This window comes from Chrysochloris asiatica, unplaced genomic scaffold (assembly GCF_000296735.1).
Source record: "Chrysochloris asiatica unplaced genomic scaffold, ChrAsi1.0 scaffold00115, whole genome shotgun sequence".
Lineage (NCBI taxonomy): Eukaryota > Metazoa > Chordata > Mammalia > Afrosoricida > Chrysochloridae > Chrysochloris > Chrysochloris asiatica.
This window is the reverse complement of record NW_006408633.1, coordinates 5927908-5941348: the sequence shown is the minus strand read 5'-3', so window position 1 is coordinate 5941348 and position 13441 is coordinate 5927908. Positions and strand designations below refer to the sequence as shown.

General features: G+C 37.1%; 1 protein-coding gene across 1 annotated transcript in view; it reads right to left on the bottom strand.

The window, feature by feature from the left end:
- PDCL2 (phosducin-like 2) overlaps positions 1-13441 on the bottom strand; it is a 99108-nt gene that overhangs the window by 56355 nt on the left and 29312 nt on the right. The gene's annotated exons all lie outside the window — the stretch shown is intronic.

Here is a 13441-nt window from a genome sequence, read left to right as displayed (position 1 = left end):
CTGTACCTTGTCTTAGTCCCTCCCAGCTTGGTGTGAAGCTCCTCCCCTAAATAAAACAGAGGCGCAGGCCAGCCCAGGTGTGCATTACAGGCAGGCAGTGAAAGTGTGCAGTACAGATTGGATAACGTGCTGTGCCGCTGACTAAGCATGTGTTACCGAACAGCTAGTAAGGGGTGCATACTGCCCGCTTAGCTAAGATGTGTACCATGCAGGATCTTACAGCCTTCCTGGCTAATATGGTCACCACGCCTGACCTGCTGGACGCCAGTAATGCACCCACCCTGGTTTTGTGGTGTCTCTTTGTCTCCCTCTTTTTGTCTTTCTGTGTATTCTTTTGCTATCCCTATCGCCGCCAGATATCCCCTCCTCATGAACCAAACACTCGTGAACAACACAACTATGTCGAGGCCAGTTGCCGACACTTAATGATGACAACGATGTTAATGGAGTCTTGGTATGGCACTGTAGGATAAACACTGTACTGTTAACCATAAGTCGGTGGCTCAAACCTACCAGCAGCTCCTCACAAACCCTATACAGGATTGCTATGAGTTGGAAATGACTCGATGGCACTTAAGAACAACAATATTAAATAAAAAGTGATAACATTCTTATTTTGTTCCTTCATTAGTAGAAATTCACCAAACTGTTTCACAACCAAGTCTACTACTGATCTTGAGACTGTTGCAGTATGAGGGGTCTTCACATGTTTTGAAGCTCCCTTATGTATTAATAATATTGAGATTGATCTCTTTCTATAGGATTTTCTTTTAAAACATCAAAAATTGGTGTTGAATTTTACCAAAAGCATCTATTGAGATGATTATATAATTTTTCTTCTAATAGTGGAAATATTTCAATTGACATTCTAAATGTTAAACCATCCTCAAGATGTTGAGAGAAACATCATTTCATGGGTTACAGAATTAAAAATATATATACTGCTGAATACCATTTAAATACTAGTATTTAATTTAAATGTTTGCACCTGTTGTTGTTGTTGTTGTTAAGTTCCGTGGAGTCAGTTCCGACCCACAATGACCCTGTATAGGGTTTCCAAGGAGAGTTTGAATCACCGACCTTGCCGTTCAATCCAACCTTGTTGTTGAGTGCTTTTCCTATAGTGTTATAAATTGGATTGACCCAGTTTCCTTTTAAAATAGTGTTCTGTTCGGTTTGGAATTAAACTTTTTTCTGGCTTCATGAAAAATATTTAGAGATTTTCTTTGTTCTCTGAAAAAAATTCCAAAGCTATGAGACCTAAGGCTTTTTGAGGAAATAGCCTTAGGTCTCATAGCTTTTGAATTTTTCTAGGTAACATTTTAAATGTTTCCCATGGCTATTGGTTTGCTTAATATACTACCACTGAGTTCTAATTCACAGTGACCACATATAGGGTTTCCAAGATTGTGAAGCTTTAAGGTAGCAGACAGCCTCATTTGGTGGGTTTGAACCACTCTTCTTTTGGTTAGAAGCACAATGCCTAATCTACAGTCTGCATACAATGTGCCATAGTCTGAGGAATATATAACATGGACAAAGAAAATATACCACAAAATACTGGTATTTTTCTTAATATAAAGTCTTCAGAAAAACTAGTTTTAGTGTTTATATAGAAAATCAATGCACAAATGCAATATGTTGTTGTTACTAGGTGCCACTGAGATGGTTCTGACTCATAGTGACCTCATGAACAACAGAATGAAACAATGCTGGGTCCTGGGCCATTCTCACAATTGTTCCTACATTTGAGCTCATTGCTGCTGCCACCGTGTCAATCCATCTCATTGTGGTCTTCCTCTTTTTCACTGACCCTCCACTTTGCCAATCATGATGTCCTTCTCCAGGGATTGGTCACTCCTGATAAACATGCTCAAAGTATGAGAGACAAAGTCTTACCATTCTGGCTTCTAAGGAACATTCTGGCTGTACTTCTTGCCATATTGATTTATTTGTTCTTTTTGCAGTTCAGGGTACTTTTACTATTCTTTGCCAACGCCATAATTCAAATGCATTACTTTTCCTATGGTCTTTCTTATTCACTGTTCAACTTTTACATGCACTTGAGGTGGTTGAAAACATCGTGGCTTGGATCAGGTGCACCTGAGTCCTCAAACTGACATCTTTGCTCTTGAACACTTTAAAGAGGTTATGTGCAACAGATTTGCCTAATACAATCTATTGCTTGACTTCTTGACTGCTGCTTGCATGAGTGTTGATTATGGACCGAGTGAGTTACACTGTACATTGAAATATATTCATCATAATGTAATTTATCTACATTTGAAATTTGTAGTAATTCTGGATTGAAATGTGAAACACTTACCATTTTAACTGAAACCTGGTGACCTTTTTCCATTGCGTGGCTGGAAAATAATAAATTGGAAATAAATCAGTATGCCTAAGGAATGAAGCCAAATTCCATAGAAAGAAATCTGATGATATAAATCAGTGTTCCTTTAACATTAACGTTTATCAGAATCATCTGGAAGGCTTGTTGCACCATAGCCAGAATTTCTGATTTTGTTAAGTCTGGCATAGGATCCTATAATTTGCATTTTAAACCAATTCTGAGTTTATGCTGAAGCTGCTTAGGACCACACTAATTAGTTAATATTAAATTGCATTTATTTCCTTGAAAGTACTAATTTTTTAAAACAAAAGTTAAAATTTTTTATTTGATATAAACCAAAATTAACCTACTGAAGAAAAGTTATTAGTATTCTTTCTTTCTCCTAGTAGTCTTGATCCTTACTTCAATTCATTCTCCAAATTGTTGCTAGAATTCTTTTTCAAATGCAAATCTTATCCTTTCCTTCCCTTTATACTAAAGCTGACATTTCTTAGCTAAATATTTCAGTAAACTAGTCCTGTTGATTGGATTCAAGCAGGAAGCCTTCCCTGATCATCCCTGATTCCCCAGCCTGGATTAGGTACATTTCTTTTGGAGAAAACAGCCCTTTTATTAAAGGTACATTTAACATAGTAGTTTGTATTTGCTTACTTATTTATATTCTCTATTATGCTGTAAATTCATAGAGCTTAATTAAAAGTAGAATCTTATCCATTGTATTCCCAGCCCTTGGTACTTTGACCAACACCCAGAAGTTCAATAAATAGTTGCTGCTTGAATGAACGAAAACTGTCTGGTAATACATTAAGGATATAAATATTTTAGAAAGTATAGCTGCTTCTAAAGAAACTCTTGATTCATAGACAGTTTTGACAAGCAAAATATGAAATGAAATTATAATTCTACACATAGCTTCTATTTCTGTTTATTTTTTTTTATGTTACTAACTTGTGAACATAATCATAACTTTTCCAAAGTACTGAGTGAAAACTTCAGTAAATGATTCTTTGGAACTTAAAGAGTTATACAATTTTAAGACACTCATTTCCTGTACATAAATTATCACAGTTGCAAGTTGTGAAGCAGGTGAGTGTTTTCAAACATGAGCAGTGGATCAGAGAAGAAACTAGAGGATACGGTGGTATTAAACACTAAGGTATTAAATAGCAATAATCAAAATGAATCGTAAATCATAACATATGATATTAAATATATATAAATAAATTCCAAAACTTAATAGAAACTTATGATTTAATGTAAATCCACCCCAAAATTCTTGTTCAATTTTGATACTGTTGATTTAGAAAAACTACAGTATGTACACACCCTGAATAGAAAGTATCCTTGACTTTTAATTGCAACAGGACTTTGGAATTCTTCCTGGAAGAGAAAATAAGAGCATTACAAATCAAACAATACTGAGTACAAAATCTTCTTTTGAGTATAATAAATATCAAAGTAATCTGCAGTTCTAATAATTAAACAGAGTGGGAATAAAGGATGTCAGTATAGAATTCATATTCATAAGGAATCTTTGAATCTACATCTGAAGTATTTTTAACAGCCAGCAGTAACAATCATCAGTATATTGCATTTAAAAAGAATTTTCTTATCAATATAGCAGATTGTATTTTCAGGAAGTTTCTCAGGTGTATGTGTATTCACCAATAAGCAGAAAAAAAATGACAGATGCTTAACTATATTATTAAAATGATAAAATCATCTTTCAGCACCTTTTTAATAATTAAATAATTTCTTTAAAATATATGCTACATGTGTATAAAGAGCATATGAACAGGAAAAAAATAGTAAATAAAATTCAATCAGAGCTAAAAATGGTATTTCTGTAGGAGTGTGGATTGAAATTGAGGGACAATTTTGGTAATATTCAATGGTATTTCAGAAGATATTTTCCCAATATAATTATATTTCCAAAAATTATAATGAAAAAGAGGACCAAATGGAAACTAATCAATTATCTATAATGGTTATATTTTATAGTGTTTCTTTTCTGAAAACACTTAATTTTAAACTTAAAAATAAATTTAACATTCTATGTTTTCCAAAAATTAGCTCTTATAGCTTCCAATTTTCAGGAGCAACTACTTATCATAAAAGTATCATCAGGAGAGCAATCACCATAAAATGTATCAGTCAAGATCTTCCTCAGTTATTCTATAAGTTTAATCATTTCTTTAAATTTCAAAAAATGTTCTGAGATCTGCCAAAATACTGAAATCCTTGCTTTGCAACAAAAATACCTAAAATTCAAAAATGTCTTCCTAATTCCATCTTCATTGTTGTTGTTGTTATGTGCCTTGGAGTCAGTTCTGACTCATAGTGACCCTGTACAGGGTTTCCAAGGCTGTAAATCTTTACAGGAGCAGAAAGCCTCATCTTTCTCCTGCAGAACAGCTAGTAGTTTCTAACTGCTGACTTAGTGGTTCGCAGCCCAATTCATAACCACTAGACTATCAGAGCTCCTTAATTCCATCTTCATTAAAACCCCCAAAATAGTTAAAAGATTTAAAAAAGTATACATAGAAACTACATGAACTATATGTTTATGAATGCCTATATGAGAAATGTTATCACAAGTGAAAAAGAAGAAAGTAAAAGAAAAAAGCCAAATTGCAATTTTCAATATACAAAAAATTTTTAAATTTTCAAAGACAAAATCCAATCATCAAGTTGTTTTTGCTGTTGCTATTTGCCGTTGAGTCAGTTCCAATCCACAGCAATCCTGTATAGGGTTTCCAAGGAGTAGATGGTGAGCTTGAACCAGTGACCTTGTGGTTCAAAAACACACACAGCGCCGCACCAGGACAAATTATTTAGAGCTTCATTATTTGAAATATATAAAGGAATTTGGGAAATGGAGGTAAAAAAGATACGGGAAATAGGAGAAGAGGAAGTCTAGCCAGCAAAATGCAAGGGATGTATTTAAATGCACAATAATCTGTAAACACATTCTTCAAGAAACTTAAAATATTTTACTATCAAAAATATGCCTTAAAATTAGGTGGCTTATTCAATGGCTTGATGACCAGCACTCCAATGGAGGACAATAAAGAAATCTGATAAAGGAAACAAGTGTAAATTGCTACACTTTGATGAACTTGACCTGTACTTAAGGATGTAGTAGCTCAAAATACTAACCAAGAGGGAAGGAGTCTTCATATCAAGGATCAAGCCTATCCCCTTGGTATACAGGGTTATTGTTGTTGGTTGTTGTCAGGTGCCATCGAGTCGGAACCGACTCATAGTGACCCCATGCACAGCAGAACGAAACAATGTTTGATCCTGGGCCAACCTCACTACCGCCGCCACACCTGAGTCCATCAATGATGTCACCTGGCTGATCCATCTTGTTGGGGGTCTTCCTCTTCTTCTCTGACCCTCCACCCTACCCAGCATGACATCCTTCTCCAACGATTGTTTCCTCCGGACAATATGTCCAAAGTAGGAGAGACGAAGCTTAGCCATCCTGGCCTCCAAGGAACACTCTGGCTGCACTTCTTCCAAAACAGATCTATTGGTTCTTTTGGCAGTCCATGGCACTTTCAGTATTCTCCTCCAACACCACAACTCAAAGGCATGAATTCTTCTACGATCCTCCTTATTCACTGTCCAGCTTTCGCATCCATATGAGGCTATTGAAAACACAATGGCCTGGGTCAGGCGCACCCTAGTCCTCAAGCTGACATACAGGGTTATTAGGGATGGGCAATTTAGATATTGGCTACCTAAAAAGTGGGGAGAGGGCTATAAAGGCACAAAGTGGCTGGCTTACAAGTTTTCAAGGGAGAATTTAGTTTCAGAGTGTGCAGGGGAAGGTAGAATCCCCACTGAATAGTTTTCATGTTGTCTAGATAAGTATGGTGAAATGAGATGGGGATAAGATTCTTATAATTAAATAGTGAGTAATTGTTAGCATGACTAAATGTGATCGTCACAACTGTAAAGGTTTTGTAATAAAAAGGGGGGAGTAGTAAATCTTATATTCCGGAAATAGAGGACCCTAGGACCATCAAGAAAGAAGAGCAAGAGCGGAACATGGAACCCTAACCAGAGAAGTAGTGACACTGGAGATGGAGGCAGAGATGAGGACATAGAGAGATAGAGCCACTGAGGACTCTAGACTCAAGGAAAGAGAAAGGCTGTGTGCTGGTGGTCAGAAGTCACTGTTGCAGAATGTGCCCCTGCATTGTTTAAATGAGTATATATTCCTGAGTGTTTTTGTGTACAGCAAAAAGAACCAAACAAAAACAACAACAACAACAACAACAACAACAACAACCAGAGGAAATAGAAGCAAATATTGTTAAATGATGATGCATTGAGGGGACTATAGTAATTGCGATGAAATGAAATATGACAGGATGAGTGCAAAACAGACGTTTTCCCATGTAAACTATCACTCAATTCACAATAAAAGCTTAATAAAAACAAAAAAATTAGATGGCTTAGGTTCAGCAAAGCTAACATCAAATATGCAGTCAAGAGGCATTGATAATTACAGGTGATCGGGATGTGAATGTTGAAAACAAAGAGGAAGGATCAGTACTTAGAAAATGTGACCTTTGTGCTACAAACAATGTTGCAGATCACATGATAAAATTTTGCAAAATCAGACTTATTCATTGCAAATACTTTTTTCAACACTATAAAAAGAACACATAGGAATCAAATTGATTATATCTATGGGAAAAGATGATGAAGAAATTCAATATCAATAGCCAAAACAAGACCAGAGGCCAACTGTGGAACAGATCTTCAATTGCTCATATGAAGTCGAAGTTGAAGCTGATGAAAATTAAAACAAGTTTAAGAGAGCCAAAACTTGTCCATGAACATATCCCATCTGAATTTGCAGACCATCTCAAGAACAGATTTGACGTATTACACACTAATGACTGAAGACCAGAAGAGCTATGATGACACCATATATGAAGAAAGTAAAAGATCATTAAAGAGACAAGAAAGAAAGAAAACCAAAATGGATGTCAGAAGAGTCTCTGAATCTTGCTCTTGAACGTTAAGCTAAAGCAACTGGAAAAGTGATTAAGTAAAAGAGCTGAATTGGAAATTTCAAAGGGCAGCTCAAGAAGTCAAAGTCAAGTATTACAATGAAATATCCAAGAACCTGAAGTTAGAAAACTAAAAGGAAAGATCATGCTCAGCGTTTCTTAAGCTGAAAGAACTGAAGAAAAACGTAAGCCTTGGGTTGCAATATTACAGGATTCTATGAGCAAAATATTAAATAATGCATGGAAAGAATACAGAGCCATTGTATCAGAAACAATTGGTTGATGTTCAGGCTTTTCAAGAGGTACCCTATGATCAAGAAAGAACTGATGGTATTGAAGGAAGAAGTCCAAACCACACTGAAGGCATTGGCATCAACAAACTGATGCAACACTGGAGGCACTCACTCACCTATGCCAAATAAATGTGGAAGACAGCTATCTGGCCAACCAATTGGAAAAGATCTAAATTTGTGCTCATTCTAGAGAGAGGTTACCCAAGAAAATGAGAAAATGAAACAATACCATTAATTTCACATGCAAACAAAATTTTGCTGAAGAAAACTTCAAAAATGGTTGCAGTAGTATAGTCATAGAAAGTTAACAGAACTTCAAGCCAGATTCAGAAGAGGACATGGAACAAGAGACATCATTGCTGATGTTAGATGAATGTTGGCTGAAAGCAGAGCATGCCAAGAAGATGTTTGCTTGTGCATTATTAACTACGCTAGAACATTCAACTGCATGGATCGTCTCAAACTATGGATAATATTGTGACGAATTGGTATTCCAGAACATATAATCGGGCTCATGAGGAACCTACACATAGATCAAGAGGCAGTTATTAAAACAGAGCAAGGGCATAGTGAATGGTTTAAAATCAGGAGAAATGTGCATAAGGGTTGTATTCATTTACCACACTTATTCAATCTGCATGCTGAACAAATAATCTGAGAAAATGAATTATGTGAAGAAGAATGAAGCACCAGGATTGGAGAAAGGCTTCTTATCCATTTGCGATATGCAGATGACACAACTCTGCTTTCTGGAAATGAAGATAACTTGAAATACTTTCTGACGAAAATCAAAGGCTACAGCCTTCAGTATGGATTGCACCTCAATATAAACAAAACAAAACTCCTCACAACTGGACCAATAAATAACATTACGATAAATGGAGGAAAGACTGAAGTTTTCAAAGACTTCATTTTACTTGGATCCACAATTGACTTTCATGGAAGTAGCAGTCAAGAAAAAAATGATGTATTGCATTAGGCAAATCTGCTGCAAAAGACCTCTCTGACGTATTCAAGAGCAAAGATGTCAGTTTGAGGACTAAGGGGAGCTTGCCTAAACCATGGTATTTTCAATCGCTTCATATGCATGTGAAATTTGGACAATGAATTAGGAAAACTGTAGAAGATTCAATGCATTTGAGTTATGGAGTTGGCGAAGCATGTTGAAAGTACCATGGACTGCCAGAACAAACAAATGACTTGAAAGAAGTATAGCCAGAATGCTCCTTCGAAGGGAAGATGGCAAGACTTCGTTTCTCATTTGTGTGATGTATTACCAGGAGAGATTAGTCCCTGAGAAGGACATCATGCTTGGTAAAGTGGAGGATCGGCGAAAAAGAGGAAGACCTCCAACAAGGACTGACATAATGGCAGTAACAATGGGCTCAAACATAACAAAAATTGTGCGGATGACACAGGACTGGGCAGTGTTTTGTTCTATTGTGCATAAGGTCACTGTGAGTGGGGAATGACTTGTCGACACTTCACAGCAACAACACTCTACTGTAATGTTTTACTATTCATTTTTTTCTCTTCTTTTCTTTCATAAGTTCCGTCGTAACTTAACCTGCTACAAAATACTTTTAGGATTCATCATTTCTCCAACAAGATATACAATTAAGTCAGAGTTCCTATTTTAAGCCACTTGCTTGGAAATAGAAATGATCTCACTCAAGGTAGGAAATTCAGGAAAAGTATCAAAACTGACGCTTAGCTTTGGTTGTATAAATAGCAATACTGAAATCGTGACAACAATCTGATAATTTGTTGGTGTATTTTAAGAAACTGGAACTTTAATCTAGATTAGGATATTTTTTATAAGTCAAAGAAACACTTAAACATGGTTAAACAATTCATCACAACACATATGCATTATTTCTAGAAAGCTTAATGACAACTGAATTTTTTAATACCAGAAATGCTAAAATGTAAAGTAGCTACTACATATGTTCTACTGCTATTATAGCTTTATCCTACAGTTCCACATGCAGGAGTCCTGGTGTGGTGTGTAGGGTAAGCACTGGACTGCAAGGTTAGTTAGGACTACAAGGTCAATAGTTTAAATCCACCAGTCGCTTATTGGAAATCCTACACAGGGTTGTGAAGTTGAAACCAACTTGATAGCGCTTACAAACGACAACCACACAGTTGTTTTTACATTTTTCTTTAAAGGTGGCGCAGATAATGTTCTCCTTGATGGAAACTTAGCTAAGAATGTGAAGAATTTAGGGAGAAAATTGTTGTTAAGTGCCATTGAGTCAATTCCAACTCATAGTGATCTTATACAGGGTTTCAAAAGCTATAAATCTATCTGGGAGCAAGGGCACAAGCTGCCAACCTTGTAGTTTGAAGTCCAGTGCTTATTACACAGAGCCACCATGCTACCCAGGGAACAAATATTGTTGCTAAATGCCATTGAGTTGGTTGTGACTCATAAGGCCCCTGTATAGAGGGCTTCTGAAGAGTGGCTGGCGGGTTTGAGTTGCTGACCTGTGGATACCAGTCCAATGTCTAGTCTACAACACCATACCAGTACAAATAGTCACCATAAAAATAATTGTTGAGGAATTCATTTTCCTGGGCTATATGCATTTTAATAAGTACTTAAAGGACTTCTTAGCTCTAAGAAGAAGAAAGACATTCCTTTGGTGTTTAAATTTAGGACATTTAAAAAATCTGAATTCAAGTTTTAGTAATACAATAATAGCATTAAAGTGTATGTTGTTGTTGTTGTTATGTGCCGTGGAGTCGGTTCTGACCCATAGTGGCCCTGCGAAGGGTTTCTGAGGCTGTAAATCTTTACGGGAGCAGAAAGCTTCATCTTTCTCCCATGTAACAGCTGGTAGTTTTGAACAGCTGACCGTGAGATTAGCAGCCTGATTTGGAACCACTATGCTACCAGAGCTCCTTATTAAAGTGTATACATAAAGGAAATGGCACTGTGGACTTAATTTAACCAAGACTAGAGATCAGGGGTCCTAGGTGGCAGAAATGATTAAACATTCAACTACTAGCTGAAATGTTGATGGTTTAAACAAAGTCACCTCAGAAGACTTGCTTCTGAAATGTCACAGCCTTGAAAACCTATGGAACATCATAGAACTGGTCACACAGGGGGTCACCATGATTTGAAATCAGCTTGATAGCAACTAACAGCTACAAAAACATTAGAAGCCAGAAGACTCTGTAATCTCTAAGTAGTTTAGTATGATTTGAAGAAACTTCTTTAACTATTTGAGTCTTTTTTTCTCTTTTGTAAATTGTTGATAGTAGTACTTGCAGCATCTACTTGAAAGAGTTCTCAAAAGAATAAGACTGAAAATTAATAGTTTACAATAGTGCAAGGTGTTACTTAAAAACAATGCTAGACCCCTTTGCCATGACACCACAAGAAATTGATGGTGCCCATCTACCATTACTGAACATTTAACTCAAATAATCTATAGAAAAATCCTTGTCAAAATGGGAAGAAATGAAGACAGAATTTCAAATCCTCATAAAATCCAGACTTTCTGTAGCCATGGAGCCTGGGTAAGTCTCAGAAATTACTGCCATGAGATAGTCTTTAAACTGCAACCCAAAAAATATCCCCTAAAGTCTTCTTAATATCAAATAACAGTTTTACTTAAGTAGTTAAAAAAAAAAAGTCTGCCTTGAGTATTGTGCTCTTTTAAAATCCATGTATCTGGGATCAAATTGACAACGATAATTTGAAAGATTAGATGGAAAACGTTGTTGTTAAGTGCCATCGAGCCAGTTCTGACCCATAGTGACCCTGTATAGGGTTTTCGAAGAGCAGCTGGTAAGCTTGAACCACTGACTTTGCAGTTCAAATGGCTTTGCAGTTGGATGCAGTAACCCACAGAGACACACCAGCACGGGGCGGGGAGTGGAGGGGCAGTAAATTTATGCTCATGGAAGAGGAACAACTTGGAAAAGAAGTTGAGAATGTTTGCACAAATGGAAGAAAGTGATCAATGGTACAAAACTGCACAGGTAAAAAATATTGAACTGGTGTATGCTGGCGTATTATGGAGCTCCAAAAAGTTCATGGAAAAATTCCATTATCTTTTAATTCCACTTTTCCATGAAAATTTGAAGCCCACTCATATGTTCTGCTGCACATATTTTTAATGACAAAAATAAAATAAATTATACAAAGCAATATCTAGAAACTTTGAGCATTGGGAGAGTCAGTATTATTTTAAAATGACAGCAAAACTGCCTAGTTTCTAGTTGAAGTGTTTTAAAAGTTCTATTCACCTTAAGCATAGAGTCTAGATTTGTTCCATATTTTTGTTAATTGTGGGAAAGCAAAATGTCTGCATTTAGCTTCTGATATACTTACTCCACACATCTTACTCTTTTTTTTTTTTTTAACTTTTTATTGTGAATTGAGTGAAGGTTTACAGAGCAGATCATCAGCTTTACATTCAACCAACTATATACTCGACTACATGGTAGCAATCGCCTCCATGCACGACAGTTAACAACATTTACCTCTATTCACTTTACCCACTGCATTCTGCCCTGTGCCTCCCACATAGCTTACTCTTAAACAAACATTTTAATAGTGAACTAGAGAGTATGTCTTCTTAGCTTATTTGCTAACCTGGACAGAGAGAAGCAGTCTATTGTCCTTTATTTGTTCTCCTAGTTCTACCTAATGCCACACTGCCATGTCCTTTCTTAAAATAATAGGTTTCTTGTAAGCCAGTCACTACTTGCCTTTGTAGCCCCCCACCCCCATTTTGGGTAGCCAATGTCCAATTTGCCCATCCCTGTCTACTCTGTGTGTGGAGGGGGTGGGAATGATTCTTGCTGTAAGGATTCGTTCCCTCTTTTGAGCTACTGCTTCTATAGGTATAGGTCAAGTTCATCAAATTGTATGAGAATACTTTTTTTTTTTTCATCCAGTCACTGAAGCCAGGATAAGTGGGTATTATCTGCAAGTGTGGGTGTTCTTATGTGTATGCCCTCTCTTCTTAACAGCTGGATGCTTCACTTTCCACTCTAGTCCTCTGTGGTTATGTCACTGACTCTGGGCCCAAGAGTCCCCAGTTCTTGCCACACTGCTGGTCAACCAGGTCTTCACCCGGGTTCACAGAAGTCTATTGAACATTGTAGGGCTTAGCTCACCACTTCATTGCTGTTTTTCCCTCACTTCCCTTTATCGGTGTCGAGCGTGGTCACCAATCAGAGCGTGTGTTACCATTGAGTCTTAGTCCTGGAAAGGGGTTTGTACTGAGGGAACCCGATCACTTGCCTTGATGTTTCTTGGGCAAGCAAGTTGCTTGTTCTTGTAGTAACAGTTGGTTGGCCTATGTTGTTTTATATTTTTCCTGTAGGTCTTTCTTTCAAGAAGTAGGAATCTAAGATCCAGAGGGCCTGGAGGAAGGTAGAATCTCCAGTGAGTAGTATTCAATCTGTCTAGGCGGGGCTGATGCAATGAAATGCAGACGGGGCTCTTGTGATACAATAGTGAATAATTGTTTTCAGGACTGATTGTGAGGGTTGGAAATGTAAAGGCAGACGTTTTATAGCAAGGAGGGGAGTGATTAATTTTTCAGTCTAGGAGTGGAGGTCCCTAGGACCGTCAAGGGAGAAGAGCAGAGGGTCCAGAGAAGCAGTGATGCCTGAAATGGAGCCAGAGATGATGACGTGGAGTGATGGAGCAGCTGGAGACTTTATATCCATAGAGGGAGAGCGACTGTGTGCTGAAGACCTTGGGGGTACGGGGAAAGGATTGCAGGGTATACCCTTTG